General features: G+C 37.3%; 1 protein-coding gene and 1 pseudogene across 1 annotated transcript in view; both read right to left on the bottom strand.

Annotated features, from left to right (window-relative positions):
• HTR1E (5-hydroxytryptamine receptor 1E) overlaps positions 1-23,867 on the bottom strand; it is a 76,006-nt gene that overhangs the window by 6,741 nt on the left and 45,398 nt on the right. The gene's annotated exons all lie outside the window — the stretch shown is intronic.
• LOC129478219 (uncharacterized) lies at positions 22,807-22,899 on the bottom strand (annotated as a pseudogene).

Here is a 23,867-nt window from a genome sequence, read left to right as displayed (position 1 = left end):
CCATTAAAGAAAAAATTATATTGCTTATAATAAGCAGCTTTCAAATCAGATTTTAAACTTTCACAGTAAATAGGCTGAAGTGGCGGCTCACACCTGTAATCCCAGCACTTTGGAAAGTTAACTGCAATAATCAGAGCTAAAAATGGATACATCCTATGAGGAGTTGATGGAGGACCTTTTTGGGGATTTGTAACTTTAAATTTCCACTCTATTGTGACATAAAAAAATCATGAAGTCCAGGGCCATATTTAAATGGTTTTTCATAAAAATTACAAATAGGAGAGAATTACTCTAAACCAAACTGGTTAGTGTACGCTACTCCTCATTTCCAGGGATACCCTAGAGCCTCTGCTTTATACCATCCCAGTGAAGGTCAGAGCACCAGGGAGATGAGGTTATAGGGATGATAGATGTTGAGGCCGACTTTGGCATATTATTCTTTGGGGGCTTTGTCCTTTGCAGCAGATGAAGAGGGACAAGAATCTCTTTCTCATCCAGGAAGAGTTTCCAAAGCACCTAAGCATTATCAAGAAGGAGGAGTCAGCTGGCACCTGCTCATCTTAAAAATTATCTTAAAGAGGGTTTTATATTTTGGATCTGATTCCTCCATTAGAAAACTGACATTTCACTTCATAAGTCCTGATTTACTTTAACCTAAAAAGTGTGCCTGAGTCAGTGGTTTTGGAGAGGAAGCTTGGAGTGGCGACTACCCACATGGACTCTGAATGCTGACTCTGCCACTTGTCAGCTGCGGTGTAATCCTAAGCATGTTCTTTAACCTTAGCCTGCTTCAGTTTCCTCCTCTTTAAATCAGGAATAATGACATCTTTCTCTAAGGTAAGTTGTGGGGAAAAGAAAGAGAGATCAGATGGTTACTGTGTCTGTGTAGAAAGAAGTAGACATAGGAGACTCCATTTTGTTCTGTACTAAGAGAAATTCTTCTGCCTTGAGATGCTGTTAATCTGTAACCTTACCCCCAACCCTGTGCTCTCTGAAACATGTGCTGTGTCAACTCAGGGTTAAATGGATTAATGGCTGTGCAAGATGTGCTTTGTTAAACAAATGCTTGAAGGCAGCATACCACTCCCTAATCTCAAGTACCCAGCATCACCACTCCCTAATCTCAAGTACCCAGGGACACAAACATTGCGGAAGGCCGCAGGGACCTCTGTCTAGGAAAGCCAGGTATTGTCCAAGGTTTCTCCCCATGTGATAGTCTGAAATATGGCCCTGTGGGAGGGCCCCGACACACAGGGGATCCTGATGGGATCCTGTGGGAGGGCCCCGACACCCATAAAGGGTCTGTGCTGAGGAGGATTAGTATAAGAGGAAGGAACGCCACTTTGCAGTTGAGACAAGAGGAAGGCATCTGTCTCCTGCTCGTCCCTGGGCAATGGAATGTCTTGGTATAAAACCCGATTGTATGTTCCATCTACTGAGATAGGGGAAAACCGCCTTAGGGCTGGAGGTGGGACATACGGGCAGCAATACTGCTCTGTAAGGCATTGAGATGTTTATGTGTATGCATATCTAAAGCACAGCACTTAATTCTTTACCTTGTTCATGATGCAGAGAGCTTAGATCACGTGTTTATCTGCTGACCTTCTCTCCACTATTATCCTGTGACCCTGCCACATCCCCCTCTCCGAGAAACAAACACCCAAGAATGATGAATAAATACTAAGGGAACTTAGAGGCCAGCGGGATCCTCTGTATGCTGAACGCTGGTTCCCTGGGCCCCCTTATTTCTTTCTCTATACTTTGTCTCCGTGTCTCTTTCTTTTCCAAGTCTCTCGTTCCACCTAACGAGAAACACCCACAGGTGTGGAGGGGCAACCCACCCCTTCAGTAAGTAATGTGAAGATCAAATGTGTTAATACATGTAGAAGCTGAGAACAACGCCGTAAGTGTTTGCGGTCATTTGTTACATGAATTTTCCCAGTGTTTTTTGCATTGGGTAATGGAGACAAATTTCATCCCACAAACTCTGATGTGTAATAAAAGCCTATTAAAAATAAATCACCTTAATTTTGTTCTTTCTTTTTTTTCTTTCCAACTTTTATATTAGGTTTTGAGGGTACAAATGCAGATTTGTTTCATGGGTAAACTGTGTCGCAGGGTTTGGTGTACAGCTTATTTCACCACCTAGGTAATAAGCATAGTACCCAAAAGGTAATTTTTCAAATCTCACCCTCCACTCACCCTCTACCCTCATGTAGGCTCTGGTATCTATTGCTCCCTTCTTTGTGTTCATGTGTTATTCAATATTTAGCACCCAGTTATAAGTGAGAACATGTGTCAACCTAATTGCTGCCTCTAAGCTTCTCACTTCTCATGCTTGAGACTTTCTCTAACCCCAACCACACCCCCAAGTCTCTGGAGGATTATTCAGGGCCAAGGCATTGAGGTTTGGTTGGGGAGAGGGGTTTCAGGTGTTGCATGCACAGAGAAAGTCCTTGGTAAGATATTTACTGTACCCCACTCCTACAGTTCTTTCAGATCCAGACTGCTCCCATAATATGCTTAGGAAATGTCCTAAGGTTGGGAACCCCATGCCTAGGCCCTAAGTCCCTAGCGACACCATGCATGTATCCCTCTTTAAAATATTACAGACTCTCCAAGGCACTTCCAGAACTTCTGGCCTAAGTCTTAGACCCCCAGGATCTTTTCTGTTCCTCCATGTTGGGGGGATAGGTATGTAGACCATTGGATAAATTCCTTTCTTCCTTCACTTTTTTTTCGAACCCTTTCAGCCACCTATTAAAAGATCTCTTTTCCTTTTTTACTTATTTATAAATCTTTTATTAATAGATCTCCTATGGGCTTGGCTTTTGAGAACATAAATAGGGATTACTGTCTGATACTTCCGCTTTCTGAAATGTCTGTGAGGTAAGGAAGCATAAACCAGGCCACATGCTTGACTGAGGGAAAGGGAAAAAATAGAAAATAGCCTCCAGCCATACATGTAACATTGCTTGTTGACATAGTCCCCTTTCCTAGCATTCTTAGAGTTATCTGAAATATGGGACAAATATCCTTACCACAAAGTTTTGCTAAGACTTTGAATTATCAGAAAATATTATATAACGTCTCAACCATTAAAAGTTTAACATGCTGGTGGACCTGGAGCATTCCTGATCAACTCATTTACTTTGCATGTAATCACCATCATTTAGAGAATATTTTCCTGAACTGCTTTGAAGGAACCCAGGGTGTACTTGCCTTTCTCTATTTACTTCCCAGCATTTTCCCAGTCAACCTGTGTAAGTCCTGACTTCTGTCCGTTCCTAGACACTTCCAGATACCACTTCCGTTTGATAAGTCATTCCCTCCTGCTGCAAGGTTTCTGTTTTGCACATGGCCTCTAAACCGATCCAGGAAAACTGCCCTCAATTCTGTCAGCTTAGCCACCCTCTCTCCTAGCAGCATTTCCCGGCTCCACATGATGTTCTGGGCTGCAATTGCTTTACCTCTTGCCTACCAAAAATTCAGAGGTCACATAGTAGCTGTTGCAAATGGAGTTGAAGCTGTCTAAAGTCAATGTATTAAAAGTTTAAGCATCTTAGACCAATAACTACTTTAAAGAAACCACAGATAATCAAGAAACATGTTAAACTATCTTATGATTATGCAGTCATTGGAATCCAAACTGTAAAAAATTCATGGGTTAAATCACTCAATTTCTTAAATAAATTGCAGACAAGGAGGGCGATAAGAAGTGTGGCGTATAGACTAAAAGGGACTTAAAAGACACATAAAAATAAAAACAAGCAAACCAAAACTATCATTATCAGGGGTATGTATTTGAGTGATGTAACTTTCAAGGAAGCTTAAACATAAGGAGAATGGTTATTTTTAGAGGGGAGAGACACGATTGTGATTGAGACACAGCTTCTGTGTTTTGTCAAGTTATACTTCTTGATCTGGGTAGTGGTTTGCAGGGGTGATCATCTTATAATATTTTAATAAGCTACACATTTATTTTAATTTGAGAGGCTTAAAAACGTGCTCTTAAAAGTAAATAATAATTCAGCCTGGAATTCTGTTTCATGTGTTAATCAGCAAGCTGCATTTTATACTCTAAAATTAGTGCCTGTGAACCTAATTATGAAGGACTCTTCATAATTAGGAAGAGCCAACACTCACCTTTCCCCACAGAGAATGGCTGATTTTGGACATTGATGTATATGGCATGCTCAGTTCATTTTTAATTTCACCAATTTAGCTAATCTATTGGTTTTCAATAACTGTTAATTCACCGTAAATATTCTTTCATCTCTTCTTTGATCTCATTTTGCCCAAATTACTTCCAATTATTTAAAGAAGTCTTCAATATGTATCATGTACCAGTTTCTTCTTTTTTTTATTATTTCAGGAATGGCACCTTGCCCTCACATTAGTAATTTTATCTTTCTGTTTGTACAATTTCCTTTCTCAGCCTTTGGAAATAGTTTTCTTTGCCTCTCCAGGGAAAAGGAAGGGTGGATACTCTGTTTCCCTATTAGATCTTCAGTAGAAGCAGTGGGAAGATGTAGAGGAGATACTGCAGTGTGGTATTCTTTATTCTCTTTTTCTTTTTTTATTTATTTAAATTGTGATTGGAATATGACGTGATTATTACAAGGTTATTATATTTATAATAACAAGAAAACGTTACCATTTTATAATCTCAAAACAGTGCATAGAGTTTTAGGAGATGTTTATATACTCTGGATACAAGTCTTTTGTTGTCACAATGTTTTGTGAACAGTTCTTCCATTCTGTGGTTTGCCTTTGTGTTTTTTTAATGTTGCTTTTTGACAAGCAGAATGGTTTAATTTTTTTTTGAGACAGAATCTCACTTTTTCACACAGGCTGGAGTGTAGTGGCATGATCTTGGCTCACTGCAACCTCTGCCTTCCAGTGTCAAGCAATCCTCCTGCCTCAGCCTCCCGAGGAGCTGGGACCACAGACATGTGCCACCCCTTTGGCTAATTTTTGTATTTATTGTAGAGACAGGGTTTCACCGTGTTGCCCAGGCTGGTTTTGAACTCTTGAGCTCAAGTGATCCACCACCTCGGCCTCCCACAGTGCTGGGATAACAAGTGTGAGCCACCACGCCCAGCCAGAAGAGTTTAATTTTGAAAAATTTTTAAATTTTTTGTGGGTACATAGTAGGTTTATATATTTAGGGGGTATATGAGATATTTTGATACAGGCATACAACAAGTAATCATCACATCAAGGTAATTGGAGTATCTAATACCTCAGCATTTATTCTTTCTTTGTGTTACAAAAAGTCCAATTATACTCTGTTATTTTAAAATTTAGAATAAATTATCATTGACTATAGTCACCCTGTTGTGATATCAAATGCAAGATCTTATTTTTTCTATCTGACTATACTTTTGTACCCATTAACCATCCCCATTCTCTCCACCCCCTGCAACTACCCTTCTCAGCCTCTGGTAACCCATCATTCTACTCTCTACCTCCATGAATTCATTGTTTTAACTTTTAGCTCCTACAAATAAGTGAAACTGTGTGAAGTTTGTTTTTCTGTGCCTGGCTTATTTCACTTAACATAATGATCTCCAGTTCCATTTATGTTGTTGAAAATGAGAGGATCTCATTCTTTTTTATGGTTGGACGGTACTTGATTGTACATATGTACTACGTTTTCTTTTTTTTTTTAATTTTTATTTTTATTTTAAGTTCCAGGGTACATGTGCAGGTTGTGCAGGTTTGTTGCATAGGTAAATGTGTGCCATGGTGATTTGCTGCACCTATCAAGCCATCACCTAGTTATTAAGCCCTGCATGCATTAGCTATTTTTTTCTAATGCTCTTCCTGCCTTCTTCCACTACCCCCACAGGCCCCAGTGTGTGTTGTTACTCTCCCTGTGTCCATGTGTTCTATTGTTCAGCTACCACGGATGAGTGAGAGCATGTGGTGTTTGGTTTTCTGTTCCTGGGTTCATTTGCTGAGGATAATGGCTTCCAGCTCCATCCATGTTCCTGCAAAGGACATGATCTCATTCCTTTTTTATGGCTGCATAGTATAGTTTCCTTTATACTCCTGTTGATTTTCTGTCATTTTGTTCTGTCGGTTTTTGAGTGGGGTATGGAAGTCTCCAGTTCTAGTTATGGATTTGCCAGTTTCTCTTTCCAGTTCTGTTAAATTTTGTTTCACGTATTTTGCAGGTGCTATTTTGTTTATGAACATTTAGAATTGCTATGTCTTCTTGGTAGAGTGAGCTTTTTATCATTATGTAATGTCATTCTCTTTCCGTGGTAATTTTCTTTACTCTGAAGTCCATTTTATCTGATATTAATATAGACACTCCTACTGCCTTTGATTAATCTTTTCATGGCATATCTTCTTCTACTCTTTTACTTTCAACCTACCTAGTTACATTTGGAGTTTTTTGCAGACAGCGTATAGTTGGGTCATATTTTCTTTTTTTTTTTCTTTTCTTTTCTTTTTTTTTTGAGACGGAGTCTCGCTCTGTCACCCAGGCTGGAGTGCAGTGGCATGATCTTGGCTCACTGCAACCTCCGCCTCCCAGGTTCAAGCATCTCTTCTGCCTCAGCCTTCTGAGTAGCTGGGATTACAGGTGCCTGTTATCACGCCTGGCTAATTTTTGTATTTTTAGTAAAGATGGGGTTTCACCATATTGGCCAGGCTGGTCTTGAACTCCTGACCTCAGGTGATCTGCCTACCTTGACCTCCCAAATTGCTGGGATTACAGGCTTGAGCCACTGCGTCTGGCTGGGTCATGTTTTCTTAATCTACTCTTCCAATCTTTGTCTTTCATTCGTATGTAGACCTTTATTTATTTATTTATTTATTATATTATAGAGATGAGGTCTCGCTATGTTGCCCAGACTGGTCTCAAAGTCTTGAGCTCAAGTGATCCTCCCGCCTCGGCCCCCCAAAGTGCTGGGATTATAGGTGTGAGCCACGGCTCCGGGTCAGTATGTAGACCTTTTAAAATTCAATGTAATTATTGATATGTTAATCCTTAAGTATGCCATTTTATTTTTTGGTTTTCGTTTGTTTTCACTGTTTATGTTTTTCTGTTTATTTCTCTCAGCTCCTGCAGGTTACTTGGGGACATTTTAAAGGAATTCATCATAATTTACTTACAGTGTTTTTGGATTTACCTCTTTGTAGAGCTCTTTTAGTAGTTGCTCTAGATATTATATGATATATACACAACTTATCCCATCTGTTGGTGTTACCAGTTTCCAGTTCAAGTGCAGTGTAGAAACCTTACTTCCCTTTATATAATTTTACCCTCTTTCCATTTATAATAAAATTCTTAAATATTTCCTCTACATCCACTGAGAACCACATCAGACTGTTATAATTTTGCTTTAACTATCAAGCATAATTTAGAAAACAAGAGGAAAATGAAAGCATATTTCATTGATTCATATTTTCGCTCTGTTTTTTTCCTTTTTTCCTGATAGTCTAAGATTTCTCCTTATCATTTCTGTCTAGAAAAGCTATTCTTTTAGTGTAGATCTTCAGGCAAATTCCCTTAGTTTCCCTTCACCTAAGACTGTATTGAATCCTTCATTAGCGAAGGATATTTTCTTTGCATGTAGAATTCTGGGTTGACAGTTCTTTTCTGTGAGCACTTGAAAAATGTTGTGCCAGGTTTTTCTGGTCTCCATGGTTTCTGCTGAAAAACCTAGTCATTCAATTTTTTGTTTCTCCTAATAGGTATGGTGTCATTTCTCTTTCACAGCTGCAAGATTTTTTGTTTGTCTTTAATTTTCAGAAATTTAACTATGATATGTCTGGTGTAATTTTTTGACTTATTATATTTGTGGTTTGCTCAACGCTTTGAATCTTTTTCTATATCTTTTGCCAAAATGGGACATTTTTAGCCATTATTTTAAAAAATACTTTTTCAGCCCCGTCTTCTTTCTCCCTTATGAGACTCCACTGACATGAATGTTAGGTCTTCTGTTACATCTCACAAGTCCCCAATACTCTGTTGATTTTCTTCTGTTTATTTTATTTCTGTCATTAGATTAGGTAATTTCCATTTTTCTATCTTTAAGTTCACTGATCTTTTCCTCTGTTTTCCATGCTGCTCTTGAGTCCATACACTGAGCTCTTTAATTTCAGTTATTGTATTTTTTTCCATTGTAAAATGTCAACTTAGTTCTTCTTTATGTCTTCTATTTCTTTGACAAGACTTTCCATTATTTTATTTGTTTCAAGTGTGCTCATAATTCTTCACTGAGATGTTTTTGCTATGGGCTTCAAAAATCCTTTTCATCTGCAGATTTTTTTTTTTCTCATTTAAGTTAAATTTTCCTGGTCTTTGACATGGCGACTGACTTTTTATTACAACCTGGACATTTTGGGTATTATATTATGAGACTCTGGATCTTCTTTGAATCTTCTGTTGTAGCAGTCTTCCTCTGACATTGCTCCAGGGAGAGAAGAGGAGTGCTGGATGATTGCTGCCAGGCAGTGGTAGAAGGAAAGCAAATTTTGCCTTTTCTGGCAGGGGAGGAGATAGAGTCAACTTTTTTTTCTTTTTTTTTGGTAGTGCTTGGTAGAAATATAGTGGCTACAGTTAGTAAAATTTAGAACATATTCTGCTTCTCAGACTCCTACGCAAATAGTAGTTCACTTGTTCTGTGAAGAGCAAGCATCGTTTTTCCTTTCATTCTGCAGCCTGTTGTCACCACTCCACACCTGGCTGCTGAAGGCATTTAGTTTTCCCAAGGTTTCTTTAACTGTCCTCCTTGGATTTCACAATGCATTGGTTATAAAACCCCACCATTCTCCAGGCAGGAGCTTGCAATGAGATACATTTATACCATCTATTTTTTTTTTAAATAAACTTTTTATTTTGGAAAATTTTATATTTATAGAAAAGTGTAAAGATAGTACAGAGAGTTCTTATATACTGTCACCCAGTTTTACCCATTGTCTAAAAGTTTTCTTCTTGCTTGGCTGTTCCTTTTCTGGTCCTTCTTTTGGAGAATGAACTTCGAGCAGAAGTGGTATGTGCTACTTCCAGGTCCTGCACAAAAAAACCTTTAATGTGCTCCTAATCTCCATCTAGCTATTGGATGGAGAGGTCTCTGGGGACCTAGGGGAGGGCAGAGCCATGGGATGAAAGTATTTTGGGTCACTGAGTGGACGAGTGGGATAGAATATTCTTAGCCACACCCACCACTGACTTGCATTGAATGGTGATATGAGTGAGAAACATTTCAATATTTTATTGTGTTAAGCCACTGATATTTTTGAACTAATATTACTTATCTTAAGTAACACATCAATTCTCCTTGGGTAAGTTACTTAATCTTTGGAAGCTTGGTTTTACAATTTGAAAAATGAGGATAATTATACCTACCTTACACATTTATTGAGAGAATTAAATGGGACAGCATTTGCCAAAGTGCTTGCACGTTTCCTGACACCTAAGAGATACTCAATAAACATTTGTTCAGTCTGTTGTTTGCTGAACATGTTCGTATGCTGATGGATTTGTTATCTACATATTGAACTCTGAAGTATTTACTCGTGTTTACGTCTTTGAATGTTTAGTCCATCCCTTTTAAATTTATTCTTCAGCCATCAGTCAGCCAAGGTGATAAAACAAAATGTGAACCTAATATATATTGACCAAAGTATAATGCATTTGTCAGTCCAGTTCACATCGTTCTTTGGTAAACATTCATAGTAGGCTTGAGAACTTGAATTGAAAAACTGTTTTTAATAACCTCCATACCACATGTATTACAAGCTATGCCCAGGCCTTCGTTGGAATTTTTGGAAACACAACTCTATGTTTCTATAGAAAGATGAGGAGAAAAAGGGCAAGTTATATAGGTAATTTTCCCTATCTACATAAAGCTTTTGTAGAAAGCAGATACATTTCTCTTTACCCATTAAATCAGTTGCATTCATTCACAAAGTCATTTTGAAGGGATTATTGTTTAGAAGGCAAATCCAGAAAAAGGTGTTAAAGGCAAGAGGGTGGTTGAGATTTTTCTAGTGAGACTAAGGTATGTAAGTGGGATGGGCAGAGGGGGACAGTTTGGGTAGGAACTGAAACCTTCAGAATTGAAAGTAGAGGATGGCCTGAGTGGGAAAAGGAAGTAATTTAGAGGGCAGGGTGGCAGAAAGGTGATGCAAGTGATTGGCAAAATGGTTTCACCACTTTTGAGATGATAATATGAAAGTCAGATGTAATATCCTGCACAACTTAAAAGGAAAATTTAGAGAAATTTCTCCAATTTGAAGAGTTTGTATAAAACATATGTTTGCAACTGGAGTCTATTCTACTATTAAACATAATCATTATTGGGCAGCCGCTACACGTTTGTGTTTCTGTGAAATCTGGTTTACTTGTTGGTTTAAGCTTTTACCTTCCTTAATTTTTTGTTTAGAACATATTCTGCTTCTGAGACCACTACACAAATAAGACTTAGTTTGTTCTTCACTGAACAAACATCACTTTTCCTTTTATTCTACAGCCTGTTGTCACCTCTCCACCCCGGCTGCTGAATGTATTTAGTTTTCTCAAGTCTTCTGTCTTCCTTGGATTTGGCAATGCATTCGCTATAAAACTCTACCATGCTCCAGGGAAGGGCATGCAATAAGATACATTTGCACCATCTATTTTAAGAAATAAACTTTTTATTTTGGTAGAATTTTATATTTATAGAAGAGCTGTAAAGATAGTACAGAGAGTTCCTATATGCCCCTCATTCAGTTTTACCCATTGTTAACATCTTGTATTACCATGGTACATTTATCAAAATTAAGAAAAAGACATTGGCTCGTTACTATTAGCTAAACTTCAGACTTTATTTGGATTTAATAGTTTTTGCATTAATGTCTTCTTTCTGTTCCAATTCAGGACACCACATTGTATTTAATTTTTCTTATCTCCCCAGTCTCTTCTGGTCTGTGACTTTCTAATCTTTGCTTGTTTCTCATGACTGACTGTCTTAAGGAATACTGGCCAGGTATTCTGTAGAAAAAAATGTCCCCCTGATCTCAGTTTATCTGATGTTTTCCCTCATGTTTAGACTGGGGTTATAAGTTTTGGTGAAGAGTATCTCAGAAGTCAGGCCCTTCTCATTAGATCATATTAGAGAACATGATATTCACCTGACATTACTGGTGGTGCTAACTGTCATCATTTGGTTAAGGTAGCATTTGCCATGATTCTCTGCTATAAAGTTACTATTTTTCCCTTTCCCTGCTCTATTTTTTAAGAAGTGAATCACTAAGTCTAGTCTACCTCCAAAACTGAGGAATTAAGCTCTGCCTTTTGGAGAGGGAGAATATGGACATACATTATATGGAATTCTGAAAGGAAGATTTATCTCTTCTCCCCTACTTTATTTGTTCAGTCATTTATTTATATTGATATTTACTGTGCATATATTTATGATTCAGTCCCAAGGGGGCAGTAGCCTTTAGTTCTGGGGAAATTATTTTATAAATACACTATTGATGCCTATTTATGTTTATTTATATAAGTATGAACTCATGGCTATTTATTTTATTCTTTGGCTTATAATCCAATACTAGGTTATTTATTTTATTGCTCAAGTTTTTCCCGTTTTGGTCACTGGGAACTCTTTCAGTTAGCTCCTGCTGAACCATTTCTTTTATTAGACTGTTTTCGTTTGTCCTGTATAGACTGGCAACAACACCTCTTTGAAAGGTGATGGAGAAAAATGATCTGTCTTGTGAAATACAGATAAGGTTTTAGTCAGTACGAGTCTGTATTGAAGGCAAATAAATCATTTTTATATGAAGGACACCTGTAGGAGTGTTATTTACTTTTCAGCTGAGAATAATAAAAATGAACTTTATGAAATGCCTGTCATTTAAGCTAGCTGGTGCTTGAGGTTGTATTAGCATATTTTAAAAAAATGAAATGACTTTCTTTTGACCCAGCTTAATAACACCACTGAAGTAGGAAACTCCTCAGAGAAGAACTGGGCTCCCTCCTGTGCTGTGCACACATTTGCCTTTTGAATCTTTTGTAGCGCAGCATGCCTTTGTGGCAGCCCCAAGGGAATACACATGGAAGCTGCCTGCAGGGCTGAGGTTTTCTACTAGGCTTCTACTTAGTGCCATCTATCTAAGCTTCCACCTAGTGCACTGCTATCTCAGACCGCTTGATAGTGTTCCAGCCACCTCAAAGGGCATGTTCAAGAAGGAGGTTTGTATGTATCTTTTCTTTTTTTTTTTGGCTCAACCTACTGTAGGTTGAAAAGCAAGAGATAGTATGCTGTATAAAAATGGAGGAGTGGAGAACAGAACCCTCCTGCAAATGTGTCTTAGATACATTAATGATTGGCTGTGTGACCCTGAGAAAACACTCCTTGCTTCAGGTCTCTGTTTCCCTATCTGTAAAATTAGGACCTCATTATTTCTGACCATGTTTCGGGGTTAACATCCTATGGTTTTTATGCCACAGTCAGTGTTATGGTAATTGTTCTTACAGTTTATAACTTCCAGAAATTAATGGCAAATAGGTTAGGAAGGAACTGGTTAGAAACTACTGCTTTTTCAACAAGGACCAATAATGTATCCTCAGGTGACAGTGTTGTCTATTATTTTCCCCTAGATATTTAATTGAATTTTACAAAGTCACAGGAATCCTCCAATACCAGTTATTTGATTCCTAAGGCACTCTTTTCTTCCAACAACCACCTATGTCTGCAAAGTATAAATAGCTCATGATTTTTTTCTCATGATTTGGTGATAGCTTCTTAAGTTGGTGCAGAAAACACCTTCCAAGACCACTTCTCATCAGGGCATAAGGCGCTGCACACTTTCATTCAATATGCTCAAGGTAGAATTTGGTGATTTGGGGACTGGTACTCAGGAAGACAGGCAAAAAGGAGAGCTGCTTGGGGAGAGAAGATCTGGGGCTGGGTTCAGGGAGAAGGACATCTGGGAGGCAGTGTGGTGTCGGGGTAGGGGCAGTAACCTGGAGGATCTCTCAGAACAGATGGCTGCCTTGGGTAAGGGGTATGTGCTTGTATTTATCATTGAGTTCCAAGAAAGAAGTAGCCTTTAGTTTGGGGGAAATTATATTTAAAAACATGTTGTTAATGCCCAATAAAAATGTCAATGATTCATCACACTTATATGGCACTATTATTTCCCAAATTTACTTTCACTTTAATTTCCTGGCTTAACATTAATTTCTGGTTTTAACTTTGAACACGTAGTCTTTCTATCAAACATATACACTTACACCTCAGCTTGGCTCTTATGTTGATATTTAGTCATCTTTCTCTTTTCTTGGCTTATTTTCTACTCTTTGGTGAAAAAACAGGAGAAAATAGTTTTTTGCCAAACAGGAGAAGAAGTGGTGTGTGGTTTCTCACATTTATGCATGTTTTGGGACTTCCTTCATTTCAGGTTATCATTTCAAGGATGTTTGTACAGACAGCGTCCTTGGAGGATAGATACAGAGAAAGGGAGTCATGCTTACTGTTTATTATGATAAAGATAATACTCCACTTTGGAATAAGGAGTAGGCATGCTTTCTGCCCACTATAAACGATTTAGGTTTTCTAAGGTAAGTTTGCAAACTGTAATGCAACCCGTTGCATGCACAAGAGTCATCCGGCCCTCTGCATCCATCATTCTGTGGGAATTCGGGCTTGGGAAGCTGCTGTAAGAAAATGTTCATACCCTGTCTACTGCTATTACTGTGAGTAATAAAATCCTTTCACTCTGATCCAGGAGTTTTCTGTGTTCTGCTGGCTTTCCTGAAATTGGCATGCTAATTTGTTAGCTTACAAATAGGGTAAAATCTCAGATTTTCAGAGTTAGTTCTTTGCAGTGTACTTCCCATGGTAAACTCATAGTGGGCTGCATAGAACCACTAGTTTCAGGGCATGGTCTTCTTTTGATCCATACCTACCTTAAGTTTGATGTGGTACCAAAGAAAGGTCTGATAACTTAGATTTTGAAAGAATGAGATTCAAGTATACATTTGGTTACTCTCTAGCTTTGTAATGTTGGCAAGTCAGTATCTCTGTGTCTCTTTACCTTCTCTTTTTAATGGAGATAACCTACTTGACAAAGTTATTGTGAAGACCAAATTAGATAATATGGATACCTGTGCTATTCAATATAGCAGCCATATATAGTGCTATGGTTTGACTATGTCCTCTCCGAAAGTCAGGTGTTGCCAATGTGTTAGTACTAAAAGGTGGAGCCTTTAAGAGGTGATAGGGCCATGAAGGCTCCTCCTTCGTGAATGAGATTAAGACCCTTATAAAAGAGGTTTCATACATTTGGTGAGCTTGCCCTTCTGCCTTCTGCCATGTGAGGACGCTGTATTCTTCCCCTGTGGAGGATGTAGCTCTCACCAGACAACCAAACCTGCCAATGTCTTGATTTTGAAATTCTCAGGCTCCAGAACTATGAGAAAATAAATTTCTGTTCTTTATAAATTACCCATCTTGCTATTTTGTTGTAGCAGCACAAAATGACTAAGACACATGGCCAGTTAAACTTAATGACAGTAAAAATCAGTTCCTCAGTTACACTAGTGCTAATTTTCAAATGCTCAATAGGCACATGTGATTAGTGGCTGCCATATTGGATTGAACATATATATATATATATATATATGTTTCTATTATTGCTCAAAATTCTGTTGGGTAGTGCTGATAAAGCTCCTTATACATTACGGAGCATTAGAGAAATATAAGATAGTTTTCTTTTTCCTTTGCTATTGAAGGGAGGTTGGATGAGATCAGCTTATCTGCCTCACTGCTAACTTGTGGCAAATTTTAAGACTCGTGTGTCTTGGAGAGCCCTAGCTTTTTATATACAGTATAGTAAAAAACCTAAGAAAGCTTTAGCAACAGATGCAAGACTGGGAATGACAACTAAGCTTTATCTCATGTTTCAGTGATTATACTGACACTGTGTTGGGCTAAGATTACATATGGGCTCAGCATGAGAATTGCTGTGAATTGATAATTGATATTTGCCATGGCTGTGGGAAGGGGTTGGGGAGCATGCATTCTATATATTTGCCACCTTTGTTCTATATGTGTTTATTTACTTTGTATTTGGTTGTCTTGCCTCAACAGTAAATATGTTTTACTTTCCCTTTGTATAAACATATTTTCTGACTTTCAAGTTTCCAATATTTACTTGGTCAATTTTTGCCTCCTTTTCTTTTTCCTTCCTCAATACTATGGTTATGAAAGAGGCCAAGGGGACTTTGCTATGTTTCTTCTTACCCCCGGTGAACTTTCTTAGTTGCTAAGCTCTCATTAGCTACAATCCCTTCTAGAATATGGTTAATTAAATTTCACTATTTCTTAACAAAGTGTTGAAAGAGTCTGTGGGGATTAGTAGCACTAAGCAGAATTTGATAGGGTACTAATATCTCTGTAAATATTATAGGATTATATTTATTTTTCTTAACTGCTACAAGTGAGGTACTTCAGATATAATGGGAAATGCGAATAGTCTCACCTCATATAAACTTCAACTCATGGGTGCTTACTGATGGAGTGCTGGACTGAGTATTTGGAGGTGGTGTTCAGATTCAGCAGAAGAAAGTTATGACTGATTAGTGCTCATTCACTAGCAACTAGCCTACATTGATATCTGAATGTCAGAACTAAGATATTTTATTTTCCTAGAATTTAAAAAGACTGCCTTCAAGGGTCTTGAAAACTGTCATCTTTGTGCAATCTAATTTCAATCTTAGCTCTGCCTAGAGAAAAACAAATTCTTCCAAACACCATGAGTATGAATTCAAGCTCTTACAAAAACACTGATAGAATTGTGACCCTATATAATACTTTAAAAATGTTTCTAAGAAGCACAGCAAGGTTGTGATATAAACTTTTCTCCTGTGAAAAAAAGCATATATAGTAAATAACAGTCCTCCAGATATTGGAAATAGTAAACATTACCAGAATTTGTTCTGTAAAATGTGAAGAATGCCATCATAAATTTTGAACTAATAGTTTTGCCAATTCTCCAGATGTTTAGGACTGACAGAATAGATAATAACAGTTTTCTGAGGTGAAGAGTCTGTGGAGAAAAATATCTCATATTTACTACACAAAGTAAGAGGGGATGACAGGAGAAATGTATAGAAATAAATGAGTTCCAGTAAATTTAATCTGTGATAAAAGTCAGAAGCATCCAAATATGAGACAGATAAGAGCACTGCATGCCTCCCATCTTGACTTGACAACATATGGTTTCCAGAGTCAAGATATGCTTTAAAAATTTCACCTTGTTGCAATGTATCCTGCAGCGTTTAAAAGAAGCAAGTTGATGCACACATTGAATTTTATTCAGTTCTCCAAACCTGGGTAGATACTGGTAGTTGGGGCTAAAGGATGGCCATGGTCCTTGCCCTTGAGGTGCTCACATTCAACAGGGAAGGCAGATCTGAGTGAATCTGGGCTGTTAAGAGGACCCATCACCCAGTTAATTTATCTTTCGCAGCCATAATGGTTGTCCTGATGCTGTCTCTGCTGACTAGCACTATTCTAGTTCCTTTGATTTGGAACATCTTCCCTCATATCTTCTGCTTATCTGAGCCTTGCTTTTTTTCTAAGGCACTCAAATCCCATCCCATTTGTGAGGTCTTTTGGGACATTCCTTACACTTAATTAAATATCTGGACCAAGTTGATACGTTAAAGGGCTAGGATATTATAAAAAAATTTTGATGTTCCCTATACACGTAATTAAAAAATGTTAATCATAAGTATAAAGAAATCCTACAAAGTTGCTACCTTTATTTTGATGAACATTTTAATGCTATTTAAGGACACATCAGGGATCAAATTTTTTCGAAAACTTTCTTTTTTTTTCTGTCTCTAATTTTGGTGCTCCTACATTGGAATCCTAAAAATGTACTTGATTTGCTTTGAGGTAACCCAGCACTGCTCAGGCCTGTCTCCTATATGGGATTGAGAGCACCATCTTCATTTCCTTAGTTTACAGCCCAGCAAGTGCCAGCCGGTAGATGTTTGGTAAGCATTTGCCGAATGACAGAGTGAATACATTATAGTTCTTTATCGTCACTTGGCCTATGCTGTCTTTGATTATTACCACAGCATCCAGAATAAAATAGGTGTTGATAAATTCTTGCCTGATGGTGTTTGTGGTTGTGATGAATAGTTGTACACCAAAACTTGTGCTCCCTGTCCCATAGTTTAGGTTTAAGTACATTTTCTACACACTCCCCCTCCCGCCACCTTGCATCTTAGTTTGATTTTATGATTATTTCACATCAACGAAATGTGAGCAAAAGTGATGTGTGTTATCTCTGGGCCACAGTTTTTAAGAAACAGGATGTTTCTCCATGCTTTCTTCTTCCACCGGCAAAATGCAGAAGATTATGAGACCCTGAATAGTGGGACCACAGGAGGCAAGGAGTCTGTGTCTCAAATCACCATGTAGAGAAAAGCTACCTCCCAATTAGGAGTTCCAGAGTTGGGCCATTATCTGAATAAGAAATAACCTTCTGCTCTGTCAACCCTCTGACATTTCAGGGTTTATTTGTTACAGTACTTAGGGTTATTCTAACTGATAAATTCTTGTAATTAAGTTCTTAAAATCAGCATCCCTGTTTTTTCTGGTTGGTGGCTCTCTCTTGCTGTTGGTTAGAGTACAGTATTAAAATCCAAGTCATGGGTAAATTCCTTACACAGGCCAGAAAGAGTTGCTCTAAGCACTGAAGCTCAAATGGCTGTGCTTTGGTTTTTAAGAGAGGTCAATTGAAAGAATGTGGATTGATCAGTTTAAATCTATGTATTCATTTTGTGGAAAACATCCACATGAGAGTAGAATTATATGACCTTTCACCCAAGAAGACAGTATTATATTTTACACACAGGTAAAATATAATGAAATATATGAAATATAATGAAACCACTGCTGCTTTTGTTTCTGAAGTCCGAAGATGGTGGCCTTTTGAGCTCTAAATAAATATGCCTAGTTGTAGAATGTATTTGGGAAATGAGGCTTGAACTCAAAAGTGAAAGCCATCAAACCAAAGGCCACAGCAACTAGGATGCAATTTGGAAAACTTTTCTAGAGTACCTCCAAAAATAATTGTAAATATAGGTTAACATAAATTTGAATTTAATCAGGGGGATTGATCACAAAGAGTATTAGTTAAATGAAAGTCAAATAATTCTGGGAGAATATATATTTTAAAATATTATTTTTGTAATTTAGGATATGATCTTTGACTTTCTTGAGTTTTATATATTGGTTATTTTTGAAAACTAATTGTTTAGTAAAATGAATAGGTTTATTCAATCAGTTATAAATAGAAAAAAAGATTTGAAACATTTTAAGGCTATTGTCATGCATTTCTTCAATGATTATTAATATTTTACTATGCTCTGGTTACATTTTCATGGGCAATAAAATTATTCCAAAACTATACAAATCCACTAATGGATACTACCATAAAACAAACTAAACTCATTGGAAAACAAAATTAAGGTGGGCAAGCTGGAAGGATGCTCTGTCTCTAGGAGGCTTAGTGGGTATCATTGATTTTTAAAAGGAAAAAGTCACATATTTAAATTTGGTCCTAGAACAAATGATCAAACAAAAAAACCCAGGAAACATTTCAAGGGGTACCCATGAAAGTTTTTCCATAGAAAGTAGAAGACAGATGAGATAAATGTCATGTATCTCAGGTAATTACAGGCTTATTCAAAATTAATTTTTTTTTCCATTATTTTACAAGGTTTTGAAATTATCTAACATTTAAAATTTGTTCCTTAAGAAGCTTTACAGCAGAAACAAAAGTACTCTGGTCCCATAGACAGTAATAATGTCCTGGATTGGCAGGCCCCCAGAATTGTCTTAATTTCCATTCCACCCCACACCTCAAATTCTCTGGTAGTAAGTTGCAGAACTCTTACTGTAGTTGCAATTGGAGAGTTTATTTGTGGAATAATAGTTCAAGAGATCAGAGGCAACATGAGAGGCTAGCTACTGAACTCTAAATTCCCATAGTAGAATTCTTAAAAAGAACTTTAAAATGCAGTGAATCATTCCAGGTCATCATTCAACCTCCCCTTTCCCAAATAAATTAGAGAAAAGACCTCCTCTAATTGCACTAGACTGAGAAGACTCTTTTTTGGTGGGAATGTGGCATCAGATTTACTCCTCCTTGCTATTCCAGCCTGTTAATAGATACTAAGGTAAGTACTACATGAACCAGCACATACTGATCATGCATATGCATTTAGTGGAAAGTAAACTAATGAGCAGTTTCATATTGGCATCTCTGTTGAATGAAGACTGATGAAAATACAAATGAGAGAATAATGTAGCATCTACTTCTGAGGCTGATAGTCACCAAAGCAAAATACTAGCACTTTTGGTACAGTTGGTAACTCTGTGAACCAAAGATGTATTAACCTGTTATTCATTATAATAAGTACCTATTGAGCAACAGAAATATACCAAAGCTAAGCTGAATAAAATTTTAAATATCTTGATATGTGAGATGAAGTATTTATATATATATATCATATATATGATATATATATGATATATATATGATATATCATATATATCATATATATATCATATATATATATCATATATATATGATATATATATTTAAAATGTTGCTCACTCCATTAATTAGCTTGGCTCAGAAAAAAATGGCATGAATGGTATAAATGGTATGTTTTCAGCACATGTGACAAGAAATTATGGGAAAAAGGAAATCTGGTTAGGGCATGAAAAAACTTCTAGAAGAGTGTTCAAGAGTTTTCACTTTTAGAACCCTTGCCTTTCAGCTTTCATCACACTTTTCTGAGTGGAAGGTTTCCACGGAGTGTAAAGTGAACACAATATGGACTCTGCTGTCAGAGCACTGAGGCTCAAGTCCTGTCTTTGCTGCTTGCCAGTTCCCTGACTTTGAGGGAGATACAAGCCTATCTGGTCCTCAGTTTTCCCCATTTGATTGTTGGAGGTGTTGTAGGTAGAATAGAGTGGAACACTCATCTTCTCTGCTGAATCCCATGGAGGCATGGGAATATCTGCTTTACTTCCCAAGAGTGATCAGCAGCATTTTCAGAACACTTTTTCACCCACTGCAAAAACTTGTGAGAGATTGGTGAAACTGGAGAAGGCCTGACATTCACTCTGTCCCATCTTCCTGTCAGCTCATACAGCTGCTTTGGCCCAGGTGAGGCTGGAGCTCACACATGTAGGCCCCATTGGTAAGCAGATCACCATCAACAGACCACATGAGTTTGGCCCAGCTAGACCTCAGTTGTCTCTCTTCTAGTTTTACAGCTTGACACTGGGTAGAAAAGTCAGGATAGTTGATATGGTTTGGCTGTGTCCCCACCCAAATCTCATATTGAGTTCTCAGGTATTGTGGGAGGGACCCAGTGGGAGGTAATTGAATCATGGGGGCAGGTCTTTCCTGTGCTGTTCTCATGATAGTGAATAAGTCTCATGAGATCTGATGGTTTTTTAAGGGGGAGTTTCCCTGCACAAGCTCTTTTTGCCTGCTGCCATCCATGTAACATATGACTTGCTCCTCCTTGCCTTCTGCCGTGATTGTGAGGCCTCCCTAGCCACATGGAACTGTAAGTCCATTAAACCTCTTTCTTTTTTAAGTTACTCAGGCTTGGGTATGTCTTTATCAGCAGTGTGAAAATGGACTAATACAATGGTCATTCCATGATTATCTTTAATTCAGGAGAGATTGGCAAAACAATGAAACTTTTGCAAATTGAATTTGTCAACCACCACATAAAGCAGATGTCTTGATCCCTATTTAGAAACTTGTGATTTTTGTGAGGAGTAGTGAATTAAGAGATGTAAAAGCATGCAGATAGTAGTTGGCATATAATCAGTGCTGTTCGGTGCAAGTTGTGATTATGATTATTATTATTATCTTCAATTAGATTGTAAAAGGTTGTGATTAATACTTCCAAACATCTAATATGATTCAGTACTATTACTTGATTCACAAGGCTGTTGTGTATTAAACTACATAATTTATATCAATGTGTTTTGTAAACTATAAGGCACATTATATAATAGTGATGATAATATAGTATTTAGGGTCTTTATGGGAAGAACAATGACTCCATAGGGTGCTATTCCTCGTCAAATTATTTTGCCTTTCCTGGATTTTCCAGGACCAGTTTAATCTCTTGGTCAAATAATGCAGTTAAGCACTACAGTTGAATTAATATTTTGTTGATATCCCTGCATGACTATTTTGTGGCAAAGAAATTTCTTAAACACGCCATCGCTTAGCTCTTTGTTGAAACAAAGTTGTCCTGGGTCTGGACTTATGCCTGTTGTGTTATTCTAGAGATTGTAGAACATTTACATAAGAATCCAAGACTCTAAATAGAACCTGGACATATGTCAATAGAGTGTTTTAGTGTCAACCCAAACCTAGATTGAACTCCCTTGTTTTACATACCTGCAAGTTCTCTTTCTAAGACAAAGTACATTCACTGAATGGCCAGAGCAATTTCTTATTTGTACTATTGTCTTATAGGTATAAAGGTACAAAATTATCTAAAGCACATTCCTCACTAATCTTTTCCTAATTTATTAATCAACAGACATTTCTTGTGCACTGAGTTTGTATCAGTTACTGTTCCAGTTGCTGGAGGCGTGGTGTAAATAAAACAGATAAAAAACCATGACTTCCACAAGATTATATCCTGTTCACAGCATAATTTATTTGAAATAAAATATTAATTGTGGCTCCTTTAGAGACAGACTTAAATGTGTATTTTGAGCTGGGTGTGGTGGCACATGCCTGCAATCCCAGCTACCGGGAGGCTGAGGCAGGAACCTAGGAGTTTGAGACTAGTCTGGGCAACATAGCAAGGCACCCATCTGAAAAAAAAAAAAGCATTTTGTATAATTTGTAGGACACTGTACATTGTGGGAAATGTTTAAATAAATAAATACCTCTTTGTTTTTTATATGGAAACATTCCCAAAACTTTAGTGTTTATTGATTTATTAATTTATTCAATCAGATTAACCTAATGACATTATTTGTATATTTCTTATGTGATCTATTAGGACCAAAGTAAATAATTGTTTTCGGAATAGATAATACCACTACTGTGTTTGACTCACTACTTTTTTATTTTTAATTTTTGTCAATGCATAATAGTTGTACATATTTATGGGGTACATGTGATGTTTTGATACATGCATATGATGAATAATGATCAAATCTGGGTGATTGGGATATCCATCACCTTCAACATTTATAATTTCTTTGTGTTGGAAACATTCCAAATCTTCTCTTCTAGCTATTTTGAAACATACAATAAAAATTATTAACTATAGTCACCCTATTGTGGTATCAAGCTCTAGAAGTTATTTCTACTAACTGTATTTTTGTACCCATTAACCAACCCCTCGTCATCTCCCCTTTCTCATTACTTGTCTCAGCTTCTGGGAACCAGCATTTTATTCAATATATTCAATAATTTTAATTAAGAGCTTCACATTTCCTCAACATCTTTCAGTCACTAAAACCTCCTTTTCCTAGAACTTGAGGTACAAATGTTCTTCAAATGAATACCTTTAAATTTTGATCGAAAGATAGTGATACCATGATCAGAAGATAGTGATAGTGATATGTATGTTTCTAACTTGGCAACTCTTAAATAATCACTTTGAAGAAACGATTTCTTAGGGAAGAATTTTCTTTCTGGGATTTGCTAATTTCAGTTGAAACAATAAGAGTTACATGTTACATTAGATCTGAAAAATGGTTCTCTGTGTTACAAATTGTAAATGGCTCAAGTTGAGAAAGACAAGGAGAAGAATATTTGTGTTAATAGCTTCAGATACTACACTTGATCTTAGCCAAAAGGCCGAGAAGCGATAATAGCTTCAGATAATCAAACCTGGCTTATTTATAGAAAACGAGATAAATTTACATCATTTCTTTTACATGTTAAATGTTTCCGAATTTGCAATGCATTCTGCCATCCTTAAGGAAGCTCCTCTTTTGCATGGCTTGAGGAGCTCTCTTTTTCTCTCACTCCCTTCTCTCCCTTTCCTCTTTCTTTAATCAGATAACATAGACTTCATGCTGGATGGTTTAGGATGTGAAAATTGCATGGTAAGTGGAATGTAATTAAATTATATGGGCTGATAATGAATCAGTAAGATGCTATATTCCACATAGACTTGACTGGCTTTCATTCAAATTACCCAGTCTCATCTTATTATTTTTAGAACTTTCCTATTTTATAATCGTTCTTTGTTTCACTTAGTTACCCTGGAGAGGGAGCTCAGGATCTTTTCATTTTTGCATAGTCAGATTCCAGACTGGTGTTTAGGACCTTAAAGATCTTTTGTCTGGAAGAGGAATAGGTAATTAAGCTGAAGACACAAGTCAGGCCCACCAATCTGAGCAGGTACAGTGCACACCATGGTGCCTGCTCCAGACCCCTCTTCAGGGCTGACCCATTCCTGGATTCTCACTCCTCCTCAGGCATTCTTCTGTCACTTCCTTGCAGGTGTATCTCCTGAGAGCACATCACAACCAAACTTCTGCACACAATTCTCCATCTTAGAATCTATTTCCAAGAAACCCAACCTAAGACAAAGGGACAGTGGGTTAGGGCAGTGCCTCCCCTTAAAAAATTCTCAAAGCCCAGTAAAGGCATAAAATTATCTAAAGCACATTTAGAAGGTGAATGTTCTCTAGAGACAGTTGAAGTAGGGAGTAGGCTGTTTGGATAATTGGGTAATTATGGTGGAAGGGAAGAGGAGGTAGATACCTAGAGGAAAATATGGTCTATAATTAAGAAGAAAGACAAGAGATAGAACTTCTAGTGCCTAAAGA

This window comes from Symphalangus syndactylus, chromosome 2 (assembly GCF_028878055.3).
Source record: "Symphalangus syndactylus isolate Jambi chromosome 2, NHGRI_mSymSyn1-v2.1_pri, whole genome shotgun sequence".
In the NCBI taxonomy this organism is placed as follows: Eukaryota; Metazoa; Chordata; class Mammalia; order Primates; family Hylobatidae; genus Symphalangus; species Symphalangus syndactylus.
Note: the sequence above shows the minus strand (reverse complement) of the source record. Positions and strands in the feature narration are given on the sequence as shown.